Consider the following 23,775-nt stretch of genomic DNA (forward strand, 5'->3'; position numbering starts at 1 on the left):
ATAAATGGATTTTTAGATATTTAGCTTCTAATCATATGTGAACTTCAGGAAGCTCAATGCTCCAATGGCACCGTTAAATACCTCTTTGTTACAAAGCCATGCTTTGACTTCTGAGGCAAAGTTGAGAGCCTAAATTCAACCCCATTAGTTCATATTTTGCCCAAAATGCAGCTTATAATGAAGCCAGCAAATTAGGTCCCCTGACCATAAACCTCACAGAAGGAAAGCAAACAGAGCATGAATCAAAAAGGCTTTGCACAGCAGTTAGCTATTAGTAACATATAAATTAAGTGTACAATCAAACGGGGAGGCGTAAGCTTACTAGTTATGGTCTCCGTGAAACTTAACCCAGCACTGCGAGCAAAAAGGGGTGAGAATAATGATGGCAAAATAATAGCAATGAAAGCTTTTTCATTACAGTTTTGATGAATGGTAAGTCCTGAAACTTAGAGGGAGCCTCGTTTTTAATTCATTGCCATTATCATTAACCTGTCAGGTCTGAGCACATTGTCACTGCCCATCCGGTTTCTCAGCCTTGTCCTGGACCTCGTCTGTAAATTTTGAACAATGGGATGAGTCACGATTAGCCACAAGTATGATCCTCTCACCCACGGCTGCTTTGTGTCACCAAACATGCACAGCTCTGCCTGAATCGTGTCCGTTTAGCTTTTTGAGTGCTGTTGTTTCAAGTTATTTAACTCTCCCCTAGAGTTATATTGAGGAGCATCGTGGCTCGCTGCTTTGCAAGGAGGAGTTTGTAAGCTGATACATAGCTGGTTCCCTCCGCATTAGAGGAGGTTAGCATCCATGGCTTCAGTAGAAGCTGCTCCCAGGCTCCATGGTCGAGGACCATATTTATACTGATGAACACTTAAGGGCTAGGGAGTTCTGAGCAGACAGACCACAACAACTCACCGTAATGTGCACTCGGACCGTCGCGCCTGTTGATAAGGCAGGTCTGTTCCAGGTGATGGAAGAGACGGTACCACAGAGCCTATTCTCTGAGAAACCACCTTACGACCCCTGATGAGGCTAGCCTTATAAAATCATCGGCTAAGACGCCCGCAGTAATTCAAGAACATTCATGCCTCATAATGGCCTATAAATGTTTCTGTCAGAGTTCCAAAATGTGCACAAGCAGCACAGTGCATCTCTGTTTTCTATTTCTGTGCAGTTAAAAAAAAAAAAAAGGTAAAAATAGCCATTGGACTGGTCCTCCCCTTCCCCCTTTTTTGACAATTTGTGAAAAAAAAAAAAGTTCATTCTGAGGCTGAAACTTTGCATGCCAAGTTTTCACTTGGAACTAATTTTTATGGCTGAGTTCAAAAGACCCTGAAAAGAAGAGATTTCAAATGGAATTGCTGACACAGCTCGGCCCACAGTGGCAAGAAGGGAGGTGCTATAATGCCTGTTTGTACCTTGTTTGCTTAATTGTCGCTTTAGAAAAGGGATCTGGCTGCCTAGCCCTGGGCATCATTTGTAGCTTAACCACATCTGTCTACTCATTATTGGGACTATTTGGAGCCTGCAAAGAAGTTAGCTCTGAACTCTGAATTGAAACAAACCCAGTAACTCTTTGTGGGAGAGGACACGGAGATGCGCTCTCTGACGTGGTTGTGCAGGTTACCTTATCCCAGGCTCACCTTCCCCTAGTCACTGCCAGCGGAAGGCAGAGAAGAGGTGAGCGAGCGTGCTCATTAATCGTTCTTTTAATCTTCATTTTTGGCAATGGTCTGCTAATTTTTTTTTCTAAAACTAGAAAGGCTGATGCTCGCTGTTTGTGCAGAGGAAACAATGACGCGAGTTCCCTGGACACCGAGAAGAGCGAGGACTAGAGTCAGACTTCTAGTCTGTGTCCCCTGCGAGGATTTGAAGGTGGAGATCTCCTGAACTTACCCGGGTGTGGAGAAAGACACAGTAAAAAGCTTTGAAGCAAGGTTCTTTTCCTTGGCTACCTCCTGGGGCTGCTCAGAAAGCCCTCAAGTGACCAGAAAGGCTGAACTTCAGAACCCTCTGAAGTAGCAACAACATAAACAGGTATCCTCCTATGAAGGAGACACATGAAGTTTGTGCATATATATGGCCAGTGTTCCCCTCGAATCCATATTGGGGTTCACAGTTCCCCGGTCTGGATAGGGTGACCTTCCATCCCAGTGGGGTTGCTCAAGTGAGGGAGTTCAGTGTGGTCCTCAGACCTGGAGTCTGTTGCCACATGGGTAGTGATGCTAAAACTACTAAGCTACAATTCTCAAAACCTTCATGCTTTAAAAAGAAAATTGAAATAATAACAAAGGAAAAACTTCCATCGCTTATTTTGCTCCCAGAAAGTCTTTATTCCGTGAACTGGAAGGGGTGGAGGCGAAGAACCCTCTTGTGAACTTTTGCGTTTGTGTAGCTTGGGCTTTATTTCCACCTTAAAATCTTTACCTGGCCATGATCTGTTGTTCCATTACTGGAGGGCAAAAATGGGAGGAATTGTCTGAGCTAAATTGCAATTAGGCAGCCCTGAGTGTGGCTGGCACCAGTTAACTTGGGATATTGGAGTGAAAAGGCCCGTAATCAGCCTTCGGTCATGTAGAACAATGCATAAAATTAAATTGACATTAATGAATAATTGTGTAATGAAAATGGAAGAGGAGAGTTAATTGCATGTTACAGTGGGTGTAATGCCTAGATAACCTTGCATTTAATGCTATTCTTAGCCCTGCTGCCAAGAAGGCTACAGAACCTCTCTCAGCAGGAAGTCATTAAGGCTGTGAGTAGATAATGCAGGCTCAGTGAAACCTAAGTGGCAACAGTGTAACAAGAGTTTCTTTCAGACCTCAGTGTTTTCTGGGAAAAAAAGGGGGGGGCATGTTGAGGTAATTTGTACACATCTGAATGAAAACAGGAAACTCCCCGCAACCCATTTACAGTTTTACCAGTCCCACAGATTCCCCAGCTATGACACAGACCAAGGTCAGCGCCTAGAATCAGAGACAAGCACGCAGCTGTCCACCAGTTACAACTTAGTTTTGCTAATCACTTACTGTAGCAGAGTCTGCAAAGGGCTTGACCTCAGCCTTCAAGGGGGACGGGGGTGGGGGAGCTGTTCTCAGAACAGGTCTGTGGGCACCACCTGCTCCACCAGTTAACCAGTTCAGCAGCCCTAACAACTTCAAATAGCCACCCTGACACCCTCACTTAAGGCCCTGTGTCCTCTAACCATTGTAAACAGCAGGCAGTATAATACCATTCTGGACCTGAGTCTTCCTAAAAGCAAAGGTTTCTCAAAATTTGCAAATTAGCAAAGTCACAGTATTTTTCCTGTCCACTGAAGTCGCTCTTCCCTGGGGTGCTTCTAGATTGCAGGCACTAGCAGTTTTGGGAGGTGTCTGGGTTCTGCTTGCTTGTTTTCTGTTTTGTTTTGTTTGCTTCCAAGAGGAGTCTGCTCTAACAAAAAGGGCACCTTTCCCACCTGAAGGACAAGAGGTAAACAGAATGGCGCTTGTCTGATTCCTCAGGATTACCCCAGATTACAGTGTACTCATGGCGCACGTGTGACTGAAAAGACCAGGTAAAAATGAGGCCAGTGTAAGGGCAGGGTGTAGGTGGACCAGCCTAAATCTCTGTCATTTCTGCATGCTCACAAAATGTATGTTTAAATCTCGTCTGGAAAACTTCTGAGTACTATGAACGGTAGTCAAGATTTATTTGTTGGCGGGGACTCATTCTTTTTCAGGCTCATATTTCTGTTCTTGCAAACGCAGGTATCAGTACATATTTCAACCAAAGTGATTTTTGATTGAGGAATTATTTCATCCTTGGGGCTTCGTTTTGTTTGTTACTTTTTGATTTGCATGGAAATTTGTTTTTCTCATGTCATTCACAATGGATCTTCAGTGTGGCTGGATGCGTGTCTTTTAGCTCCAATCCTTTGCTCTCAATCCCAAAAGCTTTGCTGGGCAGGGATGGAATATAAGGCTTGCATTTCTGGAACTCAGACAGTCCAGTGAAAGGTGTTTCTTCCATCAAGAAATTCTTAGAAACACCAAGTGTCTGAACAGAAGAGAACCGGCCTAAATGGACAGGTCCTATGCACTGGGACCCTCACCAACATAATCCATCACAACATACACTGACTTGGCCAAGTTAGCACTCAAAACACACACACACACACACACACAATTCTAAGACTAACAGGAAAATAATAATAAATGGAGAAAAGATGCAATGAAAGGAAAAAAGGGAATAAACTCAAATCACTGGTGTTTTTTGTCATCATAGTTGAATCTTTCCATCTTCCTTTGCTCATTCTGAGATTTCCCCATGGGGTTGGTCTACGTCCCTGTGTTCGGAAGCTGGTAAAGGAAGCATGGTGCCAATACCATGACAGCTGTCTGTCATCACCTCCACTGCCATCAGTTCTGAGACCGTTGCTCCGATGAGCCTAATATCCTTATGAACAATCACAGAGAACACACTTATGTCAGTGTGACACCAGTATATATAAACTTTTGGCCCAAGCCAACTGCCTGGTCTGGCTTCTCCCTACTTAATTCTTCTTTGACATAAATGTTCCCTCTCTGATTTTCCAAATTGCAAGGCTAATCCTGGATATTCCATGCGTTTTTTAATATATATGCTTAAGACTTTTTTATGACGTCTTGTATGCCCCTTCAATTCCTGAGTAAACAATAGTACTTAGTATATTCTTCTTTGGTACACATTAACTCTACAACTAAAGTTTAAGGGACAAAAAGTTATAATACAACCAAAGAAACACAATATTGGAAAACAGTTCATTATAGTGTACAGAGAATGTAGAAGTTTGATTGTACGGTAAGGGGAAAAGTTTGTTTCCAAGTCTTTAGAAAGTATTGGTACCATATGACAGGAAAGCAGGTGTAAGAAGGAAGGGAACCACAGGAGGGAGAATGGGAATGGGGGAGAAAACTGGCAGCAGAGAGGGAAAATGCAGACCCTGCTTGGAAATGTCATAATGAAACTGTGACTCTAATACTAGCATAAAGCCAATAAAGACTTAAAATGTATTAATCAAACATGTCTCATCTTAAGAATGTGCTGAGAGTCTCATCATGCTTGGTAAAGGAAGACTTTTCCCCTAGCTGGTTGTCATGCTGAACTATGATAAATGCAGAAGATAGGAAAAGTATTGGAGCATGAGCTAAGAGTAATCAAACCCTTCACAAGGTCATTACTGATATGAGTCATTTTTTGGCACTGTCTTTGTGGTTCAGGGATGGATACAATTTGCTGGAAGAAAAGGGATAGTTCATTAAGGTTTACTATGAGCTAGGATCACTCCAAAGAGACTTTGCCTCATAGAGATAAGAGACTTCCAAGTTGCTAAGATTAATGGAAGACAATGATCAAGACAGAGACCTCATTGTTTTGCAAAGTCAATTAGGAAAGAATTAAAATTTAAGAGGTCACATGACTTGGGAATTGACTTTGACTGTCCCAAGCTATAAGACCTAGAGAGGAAATCTGTCCTCACTTCCTTCTGATTTCTCATCTCTGCAGTGAGGTTCCTTGACATCCCCTAAGGCTTCTCTATAACAATAATATTAGAATGTATGTCACATAAAAATAAATATAAATTTATAGAAAAGTTGTTATATGGAAAGAATCTGCAGTGCTCAGCTGGCTGTCTATGGCTGAACCTGCAAGACTTCCATTGCATAAACTGGTTCCCGTACACATGGTATGCTTCCAGAAGTTCACACATGTCTTTAATAAATTTTTGTCATTTTTACTTCCACATTACCCTCTTTTATCCCCTCTCTCTTCCCACCAGAATCTTTCTTGCCAACAGATCATCCTTCCACCTTCATGACCTGCCTTCTTTTTACTTTCTTTGCTTTGGTGATCCACTGAATTTAACTAGAGTGTTTAAATGAATATGACTTGATATAGATGGAAGTTTCTGTCCTCCACGGTCCTGCATCCTTTCATCCCAAAGAAACACACAGAGGTTTATATTAATTATAAACTCTTTGGCCTATTGCTCAGACTTATTACTAACTAGATCTTACAATTTAAACTAATCCATAGTTCTTATCTATGTTTAGCCATGTGACTTGGTACGTCTTTTCAGTAAGGCATTCTCGTCTTGCTTCCTTTGTGTCTGGCTGGTGACTATGTCTCTGCCTTACCTTTTTCCAGAATTCTCTTAATCTGGTCCTGCCTGGCTACTGGCCAATCAGTGTTTTATTAAACCAATACAAGTAACAAATCTTTACACTATACAAGAGTAACTTGGAACTTATTTACTGGAGCATGGCAATTTATCATTGGCTATACCACCAAAGAAAATGGCACCCTCCCCCAGGAACTAGTAACTTTCTTAGAGAGGTCTGGGGTCTCATGAGCCCCTCCCCTCCTCTATTTATGATGAAATGTTGACAGATGCATTTCACGCATATTTTATGTGGCTAATTATGCCTGCTGCAGGTTCATGAGCATGTTGACCATGTGATGTCTAAAAGACATCTTTGCACAGCACAGCTCTTCCTCTTCTGGTTCTCACCTTCTTTCTACCTCTTCTTGCATGACTTTGGAGGGGATGATATAGATGCCTCATTAAGGGCCATGCATGAGTCACTTATTTGCAGTACTAGGGCCAGTTCCGAGTTTCTGCATTAACTTCCGCCTGCTACATAATATAAGGTTCTCTGAGGAAGGCTGAGAGCAAAGAACAAGCCTTCAAGTGTAAACATAAGAGCACAGAAGACACTTTGACACCACATCCATTTATTAAAAACAGCAGTAATGGGATTCTCCCTAATTGAATGGCCATTCTTCATTCTTTCTGAAGCAGACATGCTGAGCAGAGTGACTTGACATCTTCCCCCCAGGCAAGTGGAGTTCCAACACCTGTGCCTGTCTACCAACTGATCATTTTATCCCCTTCTTTGTGACAGGCCCTGAGCTTTCTCTGGACTCCTCACAGCAGCTGGAAAGCAAAAAATTAATCTATATTTGATTTAAAATAACAGTATAATTGCTGATGATAATCATGATAATGAGGGCAGTAACTAAGACAGAAACCCACCTGTGAGTTATTCCAGTTTGCACATGAATTCAAACTAAAAGTCTCGTCAGAAGCTAAGCAGAGAAATTGCTCTGGCCATTCTTTAGAAGACGGCACCCTGTGCATCTAACCAACTCACCGTGAATCTGGGAAGACATAAGTTTGAAGAAAGAAAATTCAGACTTTTCTTTTCTTCTGATGTTTCACCAGTAGGTTGTAGGCTTCATTGGAGAATACAAACACAAACTTTAGTTTGAGCATAGGGTTCAAACTAAACAAGGGTTTTTTTTTTTTTTTAACTCTAGCTTAAGTAATTGAATAAATGTGTAAAGTCATAGACCAGAAACTGTTGTATGTGGAGATCTGGGCAAACTTTGAGGGAATGCATAAATAGAAGTTGAAGTCCTATGTGAATGTGTATTGTCATCATGGGCACAGTTGTGTCAAGGAATCAATACAGCCCATCAGTGAGATGGCAAAGCCTTCCTGTGGTCTGGCTGTGGATGTCTACAGTATGGAGTTCTGTAAAATTAACTTTAATACTTGGATTGAAATTCAGAGATGTATCAAGAACTGGGTTTGCAAATAAGATAGTACATGACGTTTAGCATGGCTCATTCAGAATAAATTCCTCAAGCTTGACCTGATCAGTTTAGATAGTCTAATATGGTGGATGAATGAGAAGAGGCCACACAGTTATAGTATGAAAAGATACCTGTGTGTTGTATTCAATGTTCTATTGCTGTGAAGAGACACCATGACCATGGTAACTCCTATAAAGGAAAACATTTAACAAGGGCTGGCTTACAGTTCAGAGGTTTCTTCCATTATGACAAGAAGCAGAGTGGCATAAAGGCAGACATGGTGCTAGAGATGGAGCTGAGAATTCTACATCCAGACCCATAGGCAGAAGAAAGAGAGAAACACTGCATCTGGTTTGACCATTTGAAACCTGAAAACTCACTCCCAGTGATACACTTCCTCCAACAAGGCCACGCCTCCTAATCCCTGTCAAATAGTATTACTCCTTAATGACCAAGCATGCATATATATGAGCCTAAGGGGACCATCCTTATTCATACCAGAACACTGAGCAACTAGGTTACGTTTAAAAGTAGTTTTATGCGTGTTTCTTTAAGACATATGAATGCACAGTACTTTTCAAAACCATTCTCTTTCTTAAGTCTCAATTGTCTCTCTGTAAGACATGGTCAAGGAGCAGGCACAGTGACTACGATAAACAAAAATGATGACCTGAGTTGAGATCCCAAACATCCGTGTAAAAGTTGGATGTGGTGCCTTAGCTCTTTGAAGGGAGACAGGATTCCTGGAGCTCATTGACTAGCCAGTGTAGCCAATTGGTGAGTTAGTTCTAGGTTCAGTAGGAGTCTCTGTCTCAAGTCTCTGTCCACAAGAACAGGAATGTGCACACAAACACATACATACACTACACACACCAACTGTCAATCTCTGTGCTTTTCTAACACCAAATCACAGCCTATCAGGGTCATGACATTAACCTAGGAGGCAAAAACTTTTATGAACACTATATTAATACCATACCTAGTTAAGAGATTATGAACATTCTTTAAACATCACCTCATTGTACCGAGACTTCTCCCAATCTATTTGCAGGGTGGAACTCTCTAGCCTGAGCCCTGGTCAACAACCCAAGCAACACTTCTATGACTTTGCAATGCATTAGTGTGCCACTATATCCAGGCTGAAAGCTCTCAATCCAATAATCTCAGGTCTAAAGAATGGAAATGCCTGATTTCACACTGTAGTTTTCTGAAGTTGCCCAACAATTTTTAGTCTGTATAGTTTTACCATATCTGTTTGTTTTGCCACATTGTCACTAACAGTTGGTATTTCAGACTTCTTAATTTTAGCTAATCTAGTATGTATGAATTATAATTTATCATAGATTTAATTTTGATTTTTTGATCACTAATGATTTTGAGCATTTTTCCATCTGTGACAAGCTTGTTCAAGTATTTTACCCATTTACAATTTGATTGCCTTTTTTATTAACATTGTACAAATTCTTTATGAATTCAGAATAGTAATACTTTGTTAATAGTTTAGGTTTTGTGAGCCACATAACTTTCATTTTAACTATACCATTTGTGCCACTCCTGCAGAAAAGTTGCCATAGACAATATTTATAGGAATAGACATGATTGTATTCAATAAAACTTTATTTAAAAATAAGGGTAAATCCTCATGTGATGGCACATGCCTGTAATAGCAGAACTGGGGAAGCAGAGGCAGGAGGATTAGGAATTAAGGGTCATCTTCAATTATGTAACCCATTTTTGAGGCCAGTCTAGCCTACTTGAGACCCCATCTCAAAAAAAAAAAAAAAAAGAGGAACAAGATTAATTCTAAAGCAATAGTCTCATTCTTGAGTTTTCTTTTTTTCTTTTTTTTGGGGGGGTGGTTTTTTTTGGAGGGGTTGTTATTTTGGTTTCTTTCTTTGTTGTTTTTTTTTTTTTGAGATAGGGTTTCCCTGTAGTTTTTGATGCCTATCCCGGCAGTAGATCTTGTAGACCAGGCTAGCCTCAAGCTCACAGAGATTCGCCTACCTCTGCCTCCCAAGTGCTGAGATTAAAGGTGTGTGCCACCACACCTTGAACTCACAGAGATCTGCCTGCCTCTGCCTCCCAAGTGCTGAGATTAAAGGTGTGTGCCACCATCACCTGGCTCCTAACTCTTGAGTTTTAATGATGTAGTCTATAGAGTTCCCTGAAGTCACAAAGGACTTTTAAAGATACAACAAAGGTAAAAAGTATTTTTAATAAAATGCTAGGATGCTATTCAATGCTTTTGCTATAAACATGGAAATGCTAACCTGAAACCAAGGATGGATTCAATGAGTGGTACCTCAGCAACTCAAGACAGTGTTCAATTTGCATCTCTCCTGTAGACTGCAGACTGAAGATCTGTTCACCTAAGAATGTCCTCACTGGCAAGATGGCTGAGGGAGTAAAGATGACTGTCACCAGGCCTGGTGACTCCCAAACATTCTCCTCTGACCCCTACATGTATGTGTGGCATGCACACTACCATATACAACATATATGAACACTTAATAATAAAATTAAATTGTCCTTACTAAAAGAATGAAAATGGAATTTTGCTAAGACTCAGTCCCTACTTACATGTCTGTTTAATACTGTCTAATGAGTTGAGATTTTCTCATAAAGCAGTTCTGCTCTGTTTTAACATATGATGGTAGTTTTAAGAAAAATCACTTCTGTGATTATTGAGTTGCCAGCTGAACTAACCATTTTCCTAAGAAAACTGTTACTTCCAAGAACTAGTAATATAAACTATGAATATTCAGCTTGGTATATTAGAGAGTTTATCAAATTAAATAAATCATGGCTATCACTTCAATGCACATAGCTAAATTATTTATTAACACAATTAAAATATGAACTTTCAAGTGAAATTCTCAGAATGTATATTTGACTACTCCGTGAATTTGACCGCTTGTCAATCCATATAGGGTGTTTCATGAGATGAGTGGCTGCAAATGTGGGGTTTTCCATGTAGTATGATGAAATATGCCAACGTTTAAGAGAGCTGTGCACCTCAGTCTATAAACATTCTGCCAATGATCAACAAGTGATATTAGAAAATCCCACAGGGGTAAGGCCTTCATTCAAAATGCAAAATATATCAAGGGACCTTAGTGTGATAGAGCATGAAAGAGCAACTGATGTGGTTTCAGATTCCGGGCTTGCTGTTAGCCTGTGAGAGCTTGCCTCTGGTAGAGTCTTGGCTGAGTATCAAAGGACAGTATTGGCATTCCTAGGAAAAGGCTATTTTCCTGAAGCATGCCTGGATGAGGTCAGGTGTTTTTCATATACTTCAAACCAGCAAATCACGAAAGGTTGATTATATTTCTAATAATGTAAAATCAAGCCAATGCTATCCTTTTTTCTGAGAGAAATACTTTTATTAAAATATAAGGTTAATATGTAATCAGCTTACTGTTTTAAATGAGTTAATAAATGACATAAAATTATGACTTCTAATCCTATAAATATTAATAGTTATGATCCAGATGAATAAAAGCTCTTGATAATTTCCAATGAAAATATCAAATTGTCCTGAGATTCAAATATTTGAGGTCTTATTAAGTTGGATATTTATGTCATTAATTTTTAGCTTCTTTTCTTTTCCAGTGTAGTCATTTTGTGTTGTAAATGGTTTTCTTGGTCTGTTTTTTCCCACATCTCATAAGTTTTGATATATAATATTGCTAGTTTCACTCAGTTACAAGTGAGCTTTATGTTTTAATTATGATATTTCTTTGATCTATGAATGATTAGCAGGCCATCTTATTAATTTCTAAAATGTAGTAATTTTAATTCATTTTGTTGCATGCTTTAATGCTAACTTCAGTGTACTAAAACATTATGTTCTGTGCAGTAGCAGTTTCTAAAATATTTTGCGATTTACTTTTTATCCTTCTTATGAAAATCTCATGTGCTTGAATATAGTAATATTTTAATTTTTAAGGTTGGGGTTTGTAGATGTATGTTTGTAGTTCTAAAAACAGATCTCCATTCTTCTATATCTTCATCTATGAGTCTTTGGACTAGTAATTAAAATAGGCAGGTTCCAATGTTCCACCAGCATAAGAATTCTCTCCATTCATTCTTGTAACTCTAGGGTTCTTCCTTCCTGCATGTCCCCACTACTGAGGGAGGATCTTACAACATGGTTCACGGTCTTACAACTCACTACATGGCAAAGGCAGGGCTCAAGCTCACAATTTTCCTATCTTTTCATATTTTTATGCAATTTTACTGGGTCAGATTAAACTCAGAATGGTTGTATATTCCCTTACCGGGCAAACTGAAATTCTTACAATGAGGTCAGTAATTTCACCCACTCTTTTTGTTGTTGTTGTTGTTGTTGTTGTTGTTGTTGTTGTTGTTTTTAAGGTTTGTTTGTCCTTACCATAGTTCCTCCACATTTGCTGAAGAGAACGTCTATCTATTCTTTTTTTTACCCTTAAGCTTCAACTTTTTTGTATCTCTAAATTTTTGTTGTTGCCTCTTATTACCTTAGATTTGGGGTTTTACCCAATTAAACAAACTCTGATTAATTGTCATATTTAACTTGTTTGTATTTATTATAAGCAATGACATTTTAGACTCATTTCTACTCTTCTACTATTTATACCTTTGGTTTCTTATCATTGATTGTGAGTTTATTTATTATACAGTCTACTTGAAGCTGGTTTAAAGTTATGTGTCCTGTTTCTGTAATTGACAATTCACTCTTGGAAATTTCCACACATGATAATTTATTGAAGTACAAATATTAAAATATTTTAATTTTAATTAAAAGCTTAGAGTACAGACTCTAACCAGCCCTATGTCTGACTTACATACCAGTAATGCCTTGGCAAGAGACATGTGACTTCTTTGGGGACCAAGGCCTAAGAATAGCACAAATGGCTCTCCTTGGGGCAAGACCCTGGAGACCCTGACCCACTTGGCAAGGACCAGAAAACAATTTGCTGCATGATTCTGGCACGAGCCTGGGAGCATATGTGCTACGTGCTCTCCTATCTTTCACCATGCTAGCCATACAGATGGCCTGAATGAGTCACAGTAACTCATGAAGTTTAATATTACATATACGCATAACTGTTCTTGGAAGACTGGTTTAACAAGAGTCTTTGAGAAATGTTATTAAGTATGCGGTATCAGGAGTTAGTGGGGAAAGTCTAGGAACAGGGAATGAAGCAGAATCATAGAAACCCACAGATCCCTCATTTCTAATAACTGTGCCAATACCCTAAGAAGTTAAGAGCGATAGACGGAAGGACAGGAGCAAGCAATGCCAACTATTAAAAATAAGTTTCCAAGTTATGTTGTATATAGGATAAATAAAAAACAACTAGTATATCCACAGAGAAGATAGAGTAGTACAAAATGTAGACTGGACTGATCCAGCTTTGACTGGTGAGTTGATCATGAAAACTCAGACGCTACCATGTAATATTTAAATATTAACCACAGGAGACAAACCTGTCTCTCACCCTGCATAACACTCTAGCCACACATGCAGCCAACTGAGTACACTCTTCTACCTTTAGGTGTGCCTAGTCAGAAAAGACCCTTTGTAGTTTACAAAGCTTTTTATACTTCTAACAGGAGAGATACAGACAAAAAAGACAATGGCCACTGGTGGGAGGGTTGGGAGACAAAAAGGGAAAAATCAATGAACTGGTAATTACTGTAATCATTTTTAGAAATTTATGAAGCAAAACTGTAAAACTGTTTAAACAAACCATTGAAACTGTATAAATAAAGATAGACCAGGCTATCCAGGGCCACCTGTTTGAACAACAAGTGGTTATAGTCTCGTCTTGGGGCCAACTTTACACTTTTATACCAGGTCATTGAATCTGTCTGGAGCAATACTTCCAGCGATGCCTGGCAGTTTAATTTAATCTATTTTATATTTCACAAATTAAATTTTATTTTTAAATCAACTTATAAAGACACCATGCTTCTTACGTTGCTTATGGGGTCAATACATCATTTTTGCATCTTTCTAGCCATTGCTGTTGAGTTGATTTTTATATATTCTTTATATTAGACATAATCATTAGAAGTTCCTCCATGGGCTTATTTATGATAAAAGATGCTCATAAACAAGTCTCCCCGTACCCTAAAAGCAGTGATTGTCTCCTCATTCTTTCAGATTTACTTAGCTCAGTACACATATGTGGGTATATTGAGATTGTATATAGCCATTTTCCTTTCAACCCTTAGAATATTTGGGTCTTGGTATTTGATCACAAAATTATCACTAGGGAAAAGTCTGCTGTTGGTACAATTGTCTTCTCCTTGTGATCATTTTCCTCTCTGGCTACTGGTAAGATTTTTCTTTGTCTTAAGTTGACTCTGACTCCCATAGCTGTGATCACCATCTTCACTCTTATACTGGGTGAAACTGTTTCCCTCGTTCCCCATCACTGGACTCATCTTTCCTACAAGCTCCAGGAACTCTGATTGTCACACTCTACGTTCTATTTCTTTCTCTTTATGACTCCTGCTAGGTGTCTACTACACCTTCTTATTCTGTTTTCCCTATCGTTTAAATTCTCTCTAGATGACATTCTTAAATTGTTATATAGTGGATGGAGAGTGGCCCAGAAGTTAAAGTGTGCTTGCTCTAAGTTATAAAAACTAGAATTTGTATCCCAACATCCACATAGCCAGCTGACCAACCCTGAAAATGCTTGTAACCCCAGCTCCAAAGGGAGCAGAGACAGGAAAATGACTAAGCACTTCTGAGTTCCAGGCTAGTTGAGAACAGAGCCCCAGATTGGGGACAAGACCCTGCCTCAAAGGTAGGCAGAGCATGACAAAGGAGGACATCTGTCTCCCTCTTCTGCTCTATGGGTACCAATACACACATGTGTGCATATACCATAAGACATATACACAAATATACACACATGAGCAAATAAATTTTCAAAGCTATTTAGCCCTATCTTCCAGTGTCTTCTTCCTCCATTGGTATATTTCTAATTGCACTAATAATTTCTTCCTTAAATGTTGCATTTGAACTTCTGACCCAACTTTCAAACCTTTGGAAAGATTTAGGTTCTTGTGAAAACCTATTTATATTTGTTTTATTTTCTAGAATGCTATATATGTAGTTCTTTTCTGTTATCTACCTTACTATTGGGTATTTGAAGTCGTTGGGAGTACATACCTTTGTTTGTAGTTTGAACTGGTCCTTATTCATTCAGGCTTCTTTCCATGTGTATTCATATTTGTTTTACTGTGAACTATACTTTTTTCTTTTCCTTTTTTGTTGTTTTGTTTTGTTTTTTTGAGACTGGATTTCTCTGTAGCTTTTGGAGCCTGTCCTAGAACTCACTCTCTAGACCAGGCTGACCTCGAACTCACAGAGATCTGCCTGCCTCTGCCTCCCAAGTGCTGGGACAAAAGGTGTGCACCACCCAACTTATTGTGAACTATACTTGAATGACCTTCATCAATGGGATTAATAAATACAACTCTACACTAGGAATTGTTCCTTCAAAAAAAAAAAAACGAAGAGATGTTTTTTATTTACATTTCCTTGAAAAGTATCAGAGACCCTCCATCTCTAAATGAGGATGGTGGGTTAGTTTAGATTCTTATTGTAGCTAAGAACTTGAATAAAGACTAGAGTATTTGAACAAGGAATTGCTTGGCCTTGGTAAATTGTTTTGCATTTTTTAAATAAGTGGAGCACTAGAGGTGAGCATAAAGGGAAAGGCATGAGTCACAAAGTGATTGCTATAACCAAATATGGAATCTCAGTGAGAAAATGAGGGACTATGGTGATCTAGGAAGTGGGAGGGACATTGAAAAGGAAGGTTAGCGTATGAACTAGAGTTCCCAAGAGGGTTAAATATGTGTTGTATAGAGGAGCCCAGGTGACTCAGCTGTGTGAGTAAGAGCTGACAGAATGCAGACGGCATGAAAAGGAACTGTCCCCAGGGTTTTAGTCATGGCAGTGATGAGTTCCATAATAACTGTAGGAGGATGGCTGCCAGAGGTTAGAGGTCAACTACCTGGGAAGGAAGTAGATGAAAGACTGATGAGGTCAGCATGTTAAAAGGTCATCTGCTGTACACTGACAATGCCAAATGTTAAATCAAGAAAAGTGGAGCTTCTTCCTCATCACTGACACGGCTTGATCATGAGTGAAAGAAAAACGTACATTTGGGAAGGTAGAGGATGCTTTGCCCTAATAGTCTTCCTTAAAGCCAACGTGAAAACATTTGACACACCAGAGTCTCGGACTTTCTCCTGATCCTTTAGCCAATCCATGTAATGATATTTTGAGAAAAGAAACAATGGTTTGTGTTTCTAACTAGAAACTTCCTTTAGAGCTGAGTATACAGTGGTATATGACCCAAAGACTTGGACTTGGAGGTAGGAAGATTAAGAGTTAGGGGTCAAACTTAAAAAGGAAGCAAAACATACAACAAAAACTTTTGGAAAAAACTGGCACAGCTTCCCAAAGCTACATTTGGCAGAAAGTAATATCATATGTGGGTTTCAGGGGTGATCTTTCTATTCTACATCGTCTTACTCCAAAATGCAATTTCCATTATCACAGGAGTCATTTTGTTGCCTAATATCAAACTGTGATATAGCCAAAGTTTAATTCTTTGCCTTACCGCTCATTCCAACTTAATTTTATGGGTCTTCCTATTCTCCATTAATCTCCATACCCCAGGACACTTGAAGGTTTTCAGCACTCCCCATTCCCAGCCCCGGCCATCACCGAGCACAGCTGTAAAGACCTTTCTTCAATCTCTTCTTCTTCACATTTTTCTTTTTCCTTCTGTTATTGAAATGGTTGAAACACTGTAGCCCAGCCCTTTAAAGACAGAAATCTCTGATTACTACCCAAGCCCCCACGACTGCAAGTCTATTCTCATTGTCTCTGAAGAATGTACTTATGGGACCCCCGAGTGACAACCACCTACTGGAAGCAGAGTGTATGGAGACTGTGAATTACCATTCACTCCACAATTTCATTCCTTCTTTATCTGGATGCCTTAGTTTTCTAAAATTCTCCAATAAATATAAATGAACCATCAAATGAGAACTTGATGCTAACTTCACGACCATCACAAAAGAAAAGCAAAAATTATCCTTCTGCATCATCTCCAGTCAGGTTTGATTTGACAAGCATTGACTTTCACTATTGGGTTAGCCTGATAGCACTTTGTGGGAAAACTAGATGGGTTAGCATATGCTAATACATCCACCACAAATCTACAGAAGAGAAGGGATTTGAACTCAGTCTCTTCAGTGCCAAGTCTAGCTTTTATCTCATTACAAGATCTAAACACAGTCATCCATGGCTTGTTTTTAGCTTGGTCCTATAAATATCCATGCTTAAATATTAACTGGATATTTTCCATGATAAAAAATACCACCTGTTGTTTTGCCATATGGTTCAAAAAGTATATTTAGTGACTTACCACATATTTAATGGAAGTAAATGTGTTTGGGTTGGGTTGCTCATTTTTTATCTTTCATACATTTTTAGCACATCTATTTCATCATTGCTGTACTTATAGAACACTTAGTTAACCTGATGAAGTGGAATTTTAGAAATGATTTTAGCTATTTCTCTGCCCTTTCCAGAGAAAACATACCAGAAGGTACTAGATCTGTTTTTGGCTTCAACTCCATGAGGCTCACCCTTAAAAATCTCCTCTCCCCACCAGGGGCCTTTCTATGCCTTGACCTTAAGGTAACCCACCTTTCCTACACACCCTAGCTATTGCAAAGATGGATTAGAAAACTTGTTCCAATTTAGCCTGTGACAACAGGAAGGCCTTATATACCCAATGTAGGCAGACTTTCTGTTCCACGAGCCAGTTTCCAAATAACCACACAAAGATTTAGTATTAATTATAAATGCTCAGTTGATAGCTCAGGCTTGTTACTAGCTAGTGATTACATCTTAAATTAACCCATATTTTCTAGATATGTTCTGCTGTACCTTTTTTAAAAGTTTCTTTATCTTGTTTGTTTTGTAGATGGTCTTCATAGGGTCTGGATACAAGTTGCTTGCCATACATTTCCTTATGTGTGCATGTGTGATTACAAAAACTTAAACACCCCAGCCTATGGTTCATTTCTTTTATTCTCTTAATGATGTGTTTCCAACAAGAGATGCTGTTCATGTCTTGGTTAAGAAATATTACCTTAGGATCATAGTGTCTCGGTTAAGAAATCTTACCTTAGAATCACAGTGGTAAAATATTTTCTTCTACAAACTTCTTTGTATTATATTTTGATATTTATAACAAGTCTTTTTTTTTTCATTTTTAGATGGAGTCCCATGTAGCCCCAGCTAGCCTTAAACACTTTATCCTTCTGCCTTCATCTCCCAAGTGTTGGGCTTATAGGTGAGTGTTATCACATTTAACTCTTTAATTTCATATAGATATATAGATAAGCTCTCAGTATTACTTCTGAATTTCTCTACTTTGGGTAGATTGGTAGACTCAGTGCAAATGTCTTATTCAAGTACACCAACCCTTGGGGGCAGGAATTAACCAGTGGTCTGACCATCCAGGCTGCTCCATGAAGATGGCACGCCAGCCTATTGATGTATGCACATTCTTCATAGACCACGAGGTGGGTCAACCAGGCTGTGTGATGCATACCCACTTCTGCTAGAGGCGGTCAGCTGGCAAAAGTTGAAGGGGAGGTTTTTATTTTATTAAAGCAGAACTACCAGACCTTCCCTGGGGTGCCCTACAGTCCTATAAATCATTGCACCCTTCCTCAAGTGTTCCACATTTTGTTCATTTACTAACATGACCTCCATGACCTTTAAGGGTTCAACCGTCTGCTCTACGAGTCCTATGAAAAATCTTGCTCCCTTTCTGACTCCCTGAGTGGATAGCAAGGAAGGGAGGCCATTAAGTAGATCCCACTTGCCCTTTCCAATTCTGCATGGTGGAGGCAGAGCATTTCAGTGGGTATACATGTGTCATGTGTTCTTTAAGAAAGTCCCTGTGTCTATCATCCAGAACTTTAGCTCTGCAAATATCTGTGTACCTGCTCAAAATGATTCCTTCATCTTCTATAACTTTAATAGAGAGATCAGGACTTTCTCGTGGGGTTGTTGTTTGTTTTAATCAGGCCCCTTGTCTTCAAAAGTTTAAAGACAGAGTCTGTCTTCACAGACTCATGCTCATAAGAGTTTCCTAACTGACTCTGCCCTTTGTTCGCTGGTCCAAGGTAACAACTTGATTCAGCTTACTCATTCCAGTTTGTCATAATCACTATTTTCTTTTTCAACAAAAGAAAGAAAAGACTAGGCACAGTGAGACACTTCTCTAGGGATCCCTGCTGCTGTCATTGCTGCTGCCATGGCAGAGCCTCTGCCTCACCAGTCACCAGTGGAGATGGGGCTGGCTAGAGAGTCTCACCCTCCACCTGCTTTCCTCAGAGCAGCTAGGATCTGCTTTAATTATGGCGGCTACTCCGGCAGCCTGAGCTTCTCCTGGGTTTTGGTATTCCCTCCTCCAATACCATACTCGCTGGATTTCTTTCTGTTAATTCTCCCAAATTAGCTCTCTTGAATTCTAATGCCTGATAGGAAATCTCATGTTCTGGTGATGAATTTGTTCCCACCAGGTTTCAAGAGGCTGTGCATTCCTCCACCTCCCTGGGATTGCAGTGTGTGGCTTCCCAGGCTACTCTCCGGCCTCAAGCCTTGCTCTCCCCTGCTCCTCGAAGATGGCAAAAGATAACTAGACACAAACCTTGATGTTTTACCATTGTTTCCGCTAGATTTCCAGGGAGAGACATTTTGAAAGACTAGTAACGCTGCTCCTTCAGCTCCTGTCGTTTTCTCTCCACACACTAGTTTTTCACTCAAATCTGCAGCATTATTCAGGTTAACAATGAGTTGATCTTAAAGCTCTGGTCATTGCTATCACTTTCTATGTCATGGAATACTATATATATATATATATATATATATATATATATATGGTGAGGGATGCACAGAGGCCAGAATCATGACTTTATGGCTTTCTCTATCAGTGCTTGTATGCATACGTGACTGTACACACATGCTCACTCATGCACAGACAAAAGAATGGCAACGCATGCATGAACCAGAGAGAGAGTGAAAGAGAGTGTGAGAGAGAGAGAATAAAAGCATCTCTCTTTTTTTCCCCCTGAAATTGGCTTTAATCATCTCAATACAACAAAGCAAAGAAATATTTATAGGCCTTTTAATGGAGATAAAGATTTCAGACTCTGGTGTTTATGTCTGTGCTAGTTTGAGATATCTGTCACTGGATGGGCAGATACACCCAATTAATCCACTGCTTGGAGTAAATCCAGTCATTTCCCAGCCACCAGCCTTTGCAATCACACTGCCCTCTGCTCATCACTGTGCCTGACAGTTAAGGAAAGCAAATCTCAATGGACTACTTGTTAGAAAGGAACGTAAGGCTTCTATAAAGAAACATCTAGAAATAGAGCGAATACTAAGACTTCATCTAGTCACCCCACACTTATCACCAAGTGTGGTGCATTGAGCGAGAACGGGCACCACAGGCCCATTTATTTGAATGATGGAGAACTGTTCAGGAAGGGTTGGGGGTGTGGCCTTGTTGGAGGAAGTATGCCACTGGAGTGGGCTTTGAGATTTCCAAATCAAACACCACACTCAGTCTTGCTCTCTCTGCCTGAAAATTGCAGATCAGACTGAAGGTCTTCACCATGTCTGCTCACCTGCCTGCTGCCATGCTTGTCTTATGTTGTCACAGTGGTTCACAGCAATAGAACAGTATTTTCATCCTCTTTCTCTGTTGTGGTGGCTTGAATAGGAATGACCCCCATGGACTCACGTGTTTGAGTGCTCGACCCATAGGGAGTGGCATTATTAGAAGGTGTGGCCTTGTTGGAGAAGGTGTGACCCTATTGGAGGAAATGTGTCACTGTGGGGATGGGGTGTTGTGGGGTATTTATACACTTTGTGAAAATGCACTGCTGTGATTGGTGTAATAAAAATCTGAATGGCCAATAACTAGGCAGGAAGTATAGGTGGAGTTGCCAGTCAGATGAGGAAGCAGGACATTTAGGAAGAGAGGTAATAGCAATGAGGCACATGCTAGATGTAGATTAACAGAAATGAGTTAATTTAAGTTATAAGAACTAGTTAAGAACAAGCCTAAGCTATTGGCTGAACTTTTATAATTCATAAGTGTGCATGTCACTATTTGAGAGCTGATTGGTGGGACAGAGAAAGACTCGTTACTTATAGCATCCGACATGGGAGCACATATTTCCACATAGGACCTGAGAAAGCTTTAAAAGTTCCAAAAACATGGAGTCAAACACAGCTTTGTGGTCCTTGCAGGTTCTCAGGCAGACCAGGGTATAGAAAGATGCAGCTCCCAGCCCTGGTCTGTGGGCTGAGCCAGCCAATACCGTATGAAGAGTCATGTGGTAGTACCTTAGCAGTTTAAGGTTCCCCTCCCCCCTTCTCATCCTCCTCCTCTCACCCCCAAGTCCCAGTCTAGAAATGAGTGGCATCTGTGTCATCACCATGTTTGTGGAAATGGGGGGAAGAGTGAAGCTTTAAAGAGAGGGGACTAAGGCCCGTTGGAGTCTCTCTTCTCTAAAAAATAACATTAACTTCCAGATTTCTTTTTATAATTATCCATAATGTTGTCTATGTCTCATTTTCCCCCCTAGTTTTGAGTTCCCGATTGACCAGAAAATTGACAAGTACTGCCCAGATTGGATCAGTGGACAGGAAGGAACCAGAGAAATGACTGGGTTTCATGACTACTTTGGACTCTGTCACTGGAAAGGACAATTGTCATGATTTACTCCTCCCGAAGACATGCCTGGCTAGGATGGCTTCCTATCCACGAGCCAGGATGGAAGAGAAGCAACTAAGAGGTTTGAGAAGCGACCCACATTTTCCCACGTGTGCTCACATTGCAGCAGCCTTGCAGGTACTGCCCTTTCTAGGCAGGTTGCAGTTAGTTCCTTCAAATATACACTAGCAGCGGAAGATTTCCTATCCTGCCACCAAACCCATGTTCACCCAAAAAAAAACTGCCACTTCCCAATCTTGAAGGTCCTAGGAACATAGAGCACATAGGTAATATACGCTATCTTGACACTTGAAATGTATTTTTCTTCTTAAGAAGTAAAAACGCATTTCATACTTGGTTAACTAATGACAAACATTTGTTCTGAACATCCTGTAAGTTGTTATTCAGAGTACAATACTTAGAGGTTTTATGAGTCACAGGCCAGGTGTGGCCTTTCCACGCTCAACAATCAGTAATGAATTCTTAGGTAGTTTAGTTTTCCAAATAACCACGTGTGGCTGACTTATTTTAAAAAGAGTCTTGGGAAGAGTCTTGCACCAGAGGATCTGTTATAATATAATATTTTTTATAAAGCTTACTTACTTTATCACGAGACCCTTCTGAGAAGAGAACTAAGAATGCTTAAGTCTTGACTTGAAAGGAGTGGCGAGTCTATGCGTGAGCTTTTCACTCATTACCCTTGACTTTGAGGCCAAAGGTCAGTCCTGTTGTTGGCGTTGAGTTCTCCAGGTGTAGGCCTGGAGGGAAAGGCAACAGTTTGGAGTACCATTTACTAAGCAGGTATAATCACCTGAAGTGTTGACTCTGTGTCATCCTGGAATTGACAGCAGCTGGGAGGAAGCAAATAGGTTGTACTAATGCAGGCAGTGACAGCTTCCTCCCATGTGACACTCTACAGCTACCTCACAGAGAGGTTTTAAAGCTCGCCTTTCTGGGGAACTAATGAAATGGTGTCACTATGTAAGGAAATGGGGACCCCGAGGGCAGAAGGAAGCCTTTAAAGGAGCTGAAGATTCCACCTGGAAGCTGAGGTAACCCGGAACACAGATGCCCAACATCATCAAAGTGCATCCACAATTGTGCAGAGGGAAGATGGTTGGCCTCCCACTACTAGGCTATCTAATAATTGCTTTCTGAGACAGGGATCATTTTAATTCTTGCACTTATTATTTTGTTTCTCAATTGATTTATTTAACCAGCAATTATTGACCACCTAAGCACTATAGGCTCTAGAGGTGTGGAGATGAGAGAAACACATCCCCAAGGAACTCATAGGCTGGCAAATAGAAGAGCCACGGAAACAACAAGGCAATGAGTCAAGAGCCATGAGAAAGAGATGATGGTCTAACAATGACCAATGGCAAAATCTGCAATAATAGTCAATGGATTTCAGAATTTAAAGCATGACATGGAACCTAATCTATTGACTCCAAAAGTAACTGAACTAGAGACTACTACTTCAGGTGTATATCACTTTACTAAGTACAGGGAAAAAAATAAAATTCATATAGTAAAAGAAAAATTTCCAGGCACAACTCTCTAGCCTGCTCCTTGCTTTTCATGGTTGCCTCATCTACGGTTGAACTACATTGTTAAAATCTCTTTAGTGGATCTAAGCTACTTATTTTACATTGAAATTGAACCCCTGGGCATCCTTGCACATATTCTTAATTAATTAATTTCTTCTTTCATTAAGCAATAGATCATAGAAGATGACTTCGGGATAAGTATAGAATGAGACTCGTGGATCAATTATAAATTATCAACTTGGGATGCCCAGCTTTCCTGCCTCCATGTTCTGGAGTGTCCCCACCCTCTAACAACACAGTCTCCAGTGGTAACTATGTCCCTATTGGACTCAAGCTTTCCCCAGCAGAAAATTTGACTTTTGAGGAAAATTATGATAGTATTTTCATATCGGTAAAAAGCAGATGAAACACAAAGGTAAGAGTCAGGGTAAAGTATAAACATGGACGTGGGTATAATTGGAGTGGGTTGCACAAACATATTATCTGTAGTTACTGTGACAGGGACACAGGAGGAGCTTAACAAATAGCTAAGGGGTGAAGATGGCTAGCAGGAGGTTGCAGGGAGTGAAAGGGTGGCCTTTGTGTGAGTGTGTATTATTTACCGGGAGTCTAAAAGGCAAACTATATATGCCATGTGTTTATTATTGCCTGTTTTGTACAAATGAGAGAATTAGAGTTGGTAGGAAGGTGGAAACTCAGAATGGGCTTCCCCTGAGCAATGCAGCTACTGTTTGAAAGGGCTAGAACTCGAAGTCAGGCCTGCACTGATTTTCATTCCT

The 23,775-nt window shown here is 40.0% G+C and overlaps 1 long non-coding RNA gene across 1 annotated transcript; it reads left to right on the top strand.

The window, feature by feature from the left end:
- The first annotated feature begins 1,532 nt into the window (after positions 1-1,532).
- On the top strand, positions 1,533-23,040 carry LOC113457235. Its single transcript, XR_003377858.1, has 4 exons — positions 1,533-1,680; positions 1,760-2,037; positions 17,926-18,002; positions 21,319-23,040. It is a non-coding gene; the product is annotated as an uncharacterized LOC113457235 (long non-coding RNA).
- The last annotated feature ends 735 nt before the right edge of the window (positions 23,041-23,775 follow it).

Source organism: Microtus ochrogaster, chromosome 21 (genome assembly GCF_000317375.1).
Source record: "Microtus ochrogaster isolate Prairie Vole_2 chromosome 21, MicOch1.0, whole genome shotgun sequence".
NCBI classification, from domain to species: domain Eukaryota; kingdom Metazoa; phylum Chordata; class Mammalia; order Rodentia; family Cricetidae; genus Microtus; species Microtus ochrogaster.